This window comes from Megalobrama amblycephala, linkage group LG3 (assembly GCF_018812025.1).
Source record: "Megalobrama amblycephala isolate DHTTF-2021 linkage group LG3, ASM1881202v1, whole genome shotgun sequence".
NCBI classification, from domain to species: domain Eukaryota; kingdom Metazoa; phylum Chordata; class Actinopteri; order Cypriniformes; family Xenocyprididae; genus Megalobrama; species Megalobrama amblycephala.
In genome coordinates, this window is record NC_063046.1 from 44,942,898 (window position 1) to 44,951,531 (window position 8,634).

Below are 8,634 nucleotides of genomic sequence, written 5' to 3' on the forward strand. Positions count from 1 at the left end.
CAACGGAGAGCATGAAGTGCTTTGGATGCGGGAAAGTGGGGCACTTGGTACGCGCTTGTCCAGATAAAAATGTGGTAAATGGTACAGAAGATGAAGGTCAGAGTGTGGAAAAAGAAAGTGAAATTAGTGAGGTTTCAGATTTGAGCGTGAATAAAGAAGGACTAGGAAGTAGTATAGGAAAGAGTAGTGAGGAACGGATTCCAAAAAATTATGAGACAATCGATGTTGAATTTGAAGAGATGGAGGGTGAAATACTCAAAGAGGATGAAGCTGTTTTTAAAGTGCCAAGGGTTAAAAGGAAGTCAAAGATGTGTGAGATGGCATCTACATCAAAAAAAAAGGTGCAGGACGAGCCTGTTAATAAAAGTTCTGAGGAAGGCTTTGAATGCAAGTGATTTGTCTGGCTCAGAAAGTGAGCAAGATTTTTCTGAAGTTCAAATTGAGGAAGATGTGGGGCAAGACTGTAGTGGTTATAGTTTGGAAAGAATGAAAAATTTCCTCCAGCGTACAAAAGGAATGAGGAATGTTGAGGTCATAGACTTCTTTCCTGATCTTTCCTTATTTATTGACTCTGCAAAAAGTTTAATGAAACAGAAAGGTGAAGGTTTGTTTGTCAAATCCTGAGGTGTATCGTCTAAAAAAGATTGTACAAAGAGTGCATCCTCAAGCAATAAATAATGATTTGTCACAAGAATAATGGAGCAGTATGGACATGGCTTTTTGTGCTGTTTTCATCCCTCATAATGAGCAATTTTAAAATCGCTTCCCTGAATGTAAATGGGGCAAGGGATGCAAGTAAAAGAGCACAGGTTTATGAGTTAATGAAACTAAAAAGTATAGATGTCATGTTTTTGCAAGAAACTCATAGCACACAGGAAAATGAAATTGAATGGATGAAAGAGTGGGAAGGAAAGGTCAATTTTAAGTCATAAAAATGCTCTTAGTGCTGGGGTGGCTGTTTTGTTTTCAAAGACTTGTCTACCAATATCTTATGACGTGGTTGAAGTAATACAAGGCAGATTAATTAAGATAAAAGCAAACTTTGAACATGTTACTATGGAATTGATAAATGTCTATGCTCCTGTGAAATCAATGGAAAGAATGTTGTTTCTTGAAACTTTATGTGACAGTTTAAAACAATGTAATACAGAACATTTTTTAGTACTGGGTGGAGATTTTAATTGTACAAGTAGTGACTTGGATAGGAATCACATTGAGCCTCATATGGCTTCAAGAAGCAAATTACTAAATGTGATTAAAACATGGCAACTTTGTGATGTGTGGAGGACTTTTCATTGTAATGAAAGGCAGTATACTTGGGCCCATGTAAAGGAAAATTGTATGTCACTTGCAAGATTAGATTTTTTTATTTTTTTAAATATCAGAAACAATGTTTTAAATCTTGTTATATTTGTCCTGTTGGTTTCTCTGATCACTCAATGGTTGTTGCACATGTTTTTATTAATTCTGTTAAAAGTAAGAGTGCGTATTGGCATTTTAATTGTGCCTTACTTGAAGATGCTCATTTTTGTAAATGTTTTTCATTCTTTTGGTTGGGGTGGAAATCAAAAAAGTCTTCTTTTACATCAATACAACAATGGTGGGAGATTGGGAAGGTTCAAATTCAGAAGCTTTGTAATCAGTACACTTTCAATGTTACTAGAGACATTGTTCAATCCATAAGGAATCTAGAGATGGATATTGTGGAACTTCAGTCCTTAAATGAAGTTTCTGCAAATCAAAATCAATTGCAGGCACTTAAAAGAAAAAAAACAGCCTTAGCAGATCTATTAGGTACAAGGTCTCAGGGGGCGTTGGTTAGATCTAGATTTCAAAATATTTCTGAAATGGATGCCCCGTCCAAGTTCTTCTTCAGTCTAGAAAGGAAAAATGGCCAGAAGAAAAGTATTCAGTGTTTACGGTCAGAAGATGGAAAAGTTCTAACTGAGGTTTCTGACATTCGTAAAAGGGCTGTCAGCTTTTATAAGGAGCTGTATTCTAACAGTCCTGTGGATGGCCAGTTAATGGCTGAATTTGTATCAAGTCTTCCAAAAGTGGAAGAAGATTCTTATGCAGAACTAATATGTCCTTTAACAACAGACGAACTTTTCAGTGCTTTACAGAATATGAAGAATGGCAAAGCATCGGGATTAGATGGATTGCCTGTTGAATTTTATAAGGCGTTTTGGCACTTGTTGGGGGAAGATTTATTAACAGTGTTGAGTGAAAGTTTGGATAAAGGAAAACTACCAAAGAGCTGCAGAAGAGCTGTTTTAACTTTGCTCCCCAAGAAAGGCAATCTGAAAGATATAAAAAATTGGAGACCAGTCTCTTTATTATGCACTGATTACAAGATTTTCTCAAAGGTTTTGGCGAATAGACTGAAGAAGGTAATTGGACAGGTTATACATATAAATCAATCTTATTGTGTACCTAATAGATCTATAGTGGATAACATATCCTTAATTAGAGATGTTTTGGAAGTCTCTAGGTTATTCGGGAAAAAATGTGGCTTGATTTCACTAGATCAAGAGAAGGCTTTTGATCGGGTGGATCATCAGTTTTTATGGTACACTTTTGAATCTTTTGGTTTTCCACCAGCGTTCACTGCCTTGATTAAAGTGCTTTATGAAGATATTGAAAGTGTACTGAAAATCAATGGTGGTTTGAGTAGCCCTTTTAAAATACAAAGGGGGATTAGACAAGGATGTGCCTTGTCAGGCATGCTTTACTCTATAGCCATAGAGCCCATGCTGAATAAAATTAGGACTATTTTAGATGGTTTTAATTATGACAGTGTTTTCCCAGCTATAAAACTATCAGCATATGCAGATTATGTTTTAGTTTTAACTAGTGGACAGGATGATATTGATAAGCTGGTTGATATTGTCAATATTTATGCAAAAATTTCATCTGCAAAAGTAAACTGGGCCAAAAGTTCAGCATATAGTGTTGGAAAATGGAAGGATGGAGAATTGGTTTTACCAGGTGATATGGTTTGGTCACAAAGAGGTCTGAAATATCTTGGAGTCTTTTTAGGTGATGAAGTAATGATGGAAAGAAATTGGGAAAATATTATTGAAAATGTAGAAGGAAGGTTAGGAAGATGGAAATGGCTTTTACCCAAAATGTCCTTTAGGGGCAGAGCACTGATTATTAATAACTTAGTAGCCTCTTCGTTATGGCACAGATTAATGGTTCTAGAGCCTCCTGAAGGGGTTCTGGGAAAAATACAGGTCATGATGATCAACTTTTTTGGGGATAGATTACATTGGTTACCACGGAATGTTCTTTATCTTCCAAAGGAAGAAGGTGGTCAAGTTGTTGACCTTATAAGCAGGAAAGTGGCTTTTAGGCTACAGTTTGTTCAAAAGTTTTTATACTGTCCAAGTATAACTTGGTTTGGACCAGCCTGTTGCCTTTTAAGTAAGGTTGGAGGGTGGGGTTTTAGAAGAAATATATTTTGGACAGATTGTAAGAGTTTTAATTTGAAGTCTATTTCTACCTTTTATGAGAGTGTAAGAAAAGCATGGTGTATGATACAGGTTAGAAGATCTTTGTCAAATAAGTCTCTGTATTGGTTTTTAGAAGAACCGTTGATTAATGGTGCTCGACTTGACTTATGTGGAGACACCACTTTGTGGCTAATGCAAGTTTTAACGAAAGCCAAAATTGTTCAGATGAAAGACTTGATAGAAGTGGCTGGTATCACTTTGGACAATGCTGATGCACTTGCACAGAGACTTGGAATCAAATCAACAAGGACAGTTCATTTTTTATTGAAGGAGTGCAGAGAAAACTTGGGTGAAGAAGACTGGAACTTTTTATCAAATAAAGCACTTCCTGATAAAACGGATAATTTTCCTTGTATGGTGATCTCTGAAAGTGTAATAGAAAATGAATCTCTTTCAATGACCTCAGAGAATTTTAGAAATATAATGTTTGATACAATAGGGGGAAAGAGTTTATATAAAGTTTGTGTGAAGGTGATAAATAAAGAGAAATTAAAACGTATTGATACACCATGGAGAGATCATTTAAGTGTGGATTTTGAAGTTAAACCTTGTTGGGGCTCTTGTTACAAACCACCATTGACAAAAAATGTGGGTGATCTTCAGTGGCGCATTTTACATGGAATTGTTGCTGTAAATGCTTTTATTTCAATATTGAATCCAAATGTGCAAGACAAATGTCCTTTTTGTGGTGAAAGAGAAACTATTTTTCATTGTTTTATGCATTGTGAGAGATTAAGACCTTTGTTTGGTTTATTGGAGATTTTGTTTGCTAATGTTAATGAAGTGTTTACAATGATTGTGTTTATTTTTGGTTTTAAATACTGTAAAAGGAAAAATAAGAAAGGACGGTTGTTAAATTTTATCTTAGGTCAAGCCAAGATGGCAGTTTATATTAGTAGGAAATATAAAATTGCTGGCAGTAGTAAGAATGTTGAATTGTTATTCAAGGGGCTTATAAAAGCACGAATAAAACATGATTTTATTTTCTATTCTCATATGAGGAAATTGGAAAATTTTGAAGAGGTTTGGACTGTAGGAAGAATGTTGTGCTGGATTGAAAATGATGCATTGCACTTTGCTGAGGAATTGGAGTAAATTAAATTTTATGTGATAGTGTTTTTGTTTTGTATTTTGATGTTGTATAATTAATAAAGGTGTATTAAATCTCTAATCTCTTTCTTTCTTTCTTTCTTTTTCTTTCTTTCTTTCTCTTTCTTTCTTTCTTTCATTAAATAGGTACGTGCTGTTGTGGGCCGTGTGATTCATGTAAGTGATGTCACAGAAACTGTTGAATGCAGGGGCTCATGTATGGAGACACAGGCCTGTTACATTGAGGATTCTGGTGGAAATATCAAGCTTCAGCTCTGGGATAAACTGATTGGGAGGGTTGTTGTTGGGCAAACCTACAAGTGGTCGAATCTTAGCACCAGGATGTTTGGTGGCAAACTGTATGTGACAACCACGCGCCACAGCGAAATTGAATTAATGGATCCATTGCCTGGCTTGAAAAAGGAAATCGACTTCCATATTGACGAAGGTGAGGTAAACATAAGTGAGGGCAAGATCACGTCTGTCGAGGTTGTGGTGTCCAGACGCTGTTGCAGATGTCAAGCATGGCAAGAGGAGTTTGAGGCGAAGGCCAAATTCCATAGATGTGTACGTTGCAAAAGATTGCAAATTTTGCAGATGTACGAATCTACAGTCAGTGCTTCTCTGACACTATCTGGAAAATCTGAGGAAGAATTGATGGTGCCAAATACAGTTGTCAAAAGGTATGATTTGTATATGTATGTTATTGTAATTATAATTGTGTAGTGTTTTGATACTGTCATAATTTACATGTACATAGGAAAAAAAAAGTGTGCTGTATGCCCAGTGTGTGTTAGGGAGTTTAACATAAAAACATCCAAAAAGTTTGGTGTTTTGGGACTGTTCAGCAGTGAATAGATTTTCAAATTTCTTGCTACTTCATTGGCAAGTACATTGATATTAGGTCAAATAAGAATGTATTTATTTTGTTGTATGAAGAAATAGTACTTTCATTTTTATAAATGGAAAGATGAGTTTTATTAGGTTGTGCACAAAGGTAATTTCAACCTCAAATCAATAGGTTTAGAAAGACTGCTAGATTTAAGCATGTGAAGTACAAAATCATTATTTTAACCATTAGTGTGGTACTATTTAAGTTATTTGTTTCAACTGAGGAATCACTTTAACTTAAATTCACAAACTTTATAAATTTTATTTTTTATAGTAAACACTTTAACAAGGGTTTTTAGTTTTTGTCTTTTTTTATTGTAAAAATGTACATGCAGTAATGTATTTTCTAATTAGAGTTTAATATTGAAATTGGAACTATTAAAATGCAACATTTATTAAATATGTAAATTTAGATTTTGGAGGGTTTAATAGGTAAATTTGTCTGAAGTATAAAACTTTAGGAATCTTTTTATAATGTAAAGAAACGTATTTATAAAACACTATTTTGTCTAACTAATATAGCATAATCAGATGCAGCTTTATTTTTACTAATAGTAATATAGAAGTTTGTCCATCATAGTATGTTAAAATGAATTGCATGCCATTTATCAATGGGAGTTTGTATAGTTGTATAGTACTTATTTTATGATCATTAATCAATAATTAAAGTGATTGCTAAATTATAATAAAAGAGAATTGCTTGTAATGCTGTAGTATGAATTTTGTTAAATTTTAAATTTGGAATATAAAAGTAGTGGTATTTTATATGTAGCCTAATTGTTGTACAATTAGTAGTTAATATGCAAGTAATAAATTATAAATCAGTGGAAAGGCTGAACATTTTAGATAAAAATATTTTAAGAGATTATAAATGTATGTAGTTAAATTATGATGTATGCAAAGTCAAGTAGTGGGTTAGTGCAGTAGGGTACTTGTAATGTATTATTTTTTGCAAGTTTTAGCTTCAGAGAAAAATGCTATTGTCAAATAGGAAATGTTTCTGTTATAATAATCAAGGTTAATCTTATCTATGTGTAGTTGTAGTGATATGTATTGATGTTTGCCACTAGGTTATAATAAAATGTTAAGTGTTTTGTACAGAAATTTTTATATTGTATTTGAAAACTAAGGGTTTTTTTTTTATTCAATAATGGTTATGGGTCTTCATTCATGTAAACAGTAATATATGTAAGTAAAGAGTTTGGTATGTAAAGGAAATGAGTTTGAGTTTAATTGGAATGAAGAGATTTATTTTAAAGTACTATTATCATTTTTATGTTTTTTTTTTTGTTTTGTTTTGTTTTTTTTTAGTTTGGCAGTCATAATTGTAAATTATAACAATATTGCATATGCAAATATTGCAATGCAAGTACATAGGGTTAATGAATGTAATGATCAAAATTTGATTAGCTGGTATTGAGATGATGGTTAAAATTCTAATTACGGTTTATGAAAGAATTTAAATGGAAGTTTTGGTTTTATGTGTAGGTGTAAAATGTTTTTTGCAAATTTCTATTTTTTTTTTTTTTTTTTTTAATTCTTTATTTTTGAAACATTGGGAACAATACAATAGCCAAATTGACATAACCTCATGGTCACAGTTCCAGTCTGTGATCTAGATCAAGGTTCTCTATTCCCAACATTCCCATTTTTGTAAGTATAATAAGAACATATTAGAACACAAACAAAGGGTGCATTACTATAATACAAATCTCTAATACATATAAAACAAAAGATAACACAATTATTTTGTTAATAAACGATACATACAATACAGTACAATAAAATCAACCCTTGATTACCATTATCTTTGCAACTTTCAGGACAACATTCCTGCATGTTGTGTTTGATTAACATAGGATACCCATTTTGACCATAAGACTGAAAATCTATTCATCTGCAAGCGGAGTGAGAATGTTAGTCTTTCCATCTGGTAGATTTCATTAACACATTCTATCCATTTTTCCAGAGTAGGGGGATCAGGGAGGAGCCAGTGTCTGGTGATAGTTTTCTTACAGGCAATAATTAAAATTCTGAATAGATACTTTGCATAATCAGGTAAGAAGTCTGTGTTACCCAAAATAAAGTTGGTAAAGTTGAAGGGTATTTTCATGTTGAGAATATTTTCGATATCTTTGTGTATCTCTATCCAATATTGTTTTATTACTGGACAATCCCAGAATATATGCCAATGGTTGGCATCTTCACTTCCACACTGCCTCCAGCACTTAGTCTCCTCCCCGGAGCCAGAAATTTTCTGTTTTGGCGTAATGAAAAACCTGATCAAACATTTCCAACCAAATTCCCTCCAAGAATGTGAGTTTGTGCATATCCACTGTGATATGCAGCAACCATTCCATTCCTCATCAGTTATTTTCATGTTACTTTCCCTTTCCCATTTTGTTTTCACATATAACGTTGAATTTGTTTGTTTATTCATAAATCCCTTATACAGCCGTGAAACAATACCCTTTTTGACTTTTGCCTGGTATGCCATCAATATTTCTTGGAGCACTGGTTCTTGCATATCAAGGGACCTAATAACTTCTTGATTGAGATAATGGCGTATCTGTAAATATCTGTAAAAGTCATGTTTCTCCAAATTATTACTGGTTTTAAGTGATTGGAAATCTTTCACTTTACCTTTATCTATTAATGAGAAATGTGTTGTTATACCCTTCGACACCCAGTTTTGGAATCCGACATCTGTTTGGTTGGGTTTGAAATCAGGGTCATAGGCACACCACCTTATTATCTTCAGATTATCGTGCAATTTATATTCATGTTTAGCCTCCATCCAGATTTTTAGTTGTGATTTTATCCAAGGGTTTTCAATCTTGCATAGAGTCCTTTCTAATTCTTTATTTCCCAATATTGCCAGTAAAGGTGGTTCTGACATAAGACGTACTTCAATGTCTTTCCACATAGCACTGTAGTTTGTATTACAAAGATTTATCAGGGGTTTAATTTGCGCAGAGTAGAAATAGTTTCTAAGATGTGGTACAGCCATACCCCCGTTTTCTTTGGAGAGCTGTAATGTTTTAAATCTGATCCTGGGCTTTTTTCCTAACCATATAAATCTAGAAATCATTTTGTCACATTCTAAAAATTGCTTTTTTGTAATTTCTGTCGGGAAGAG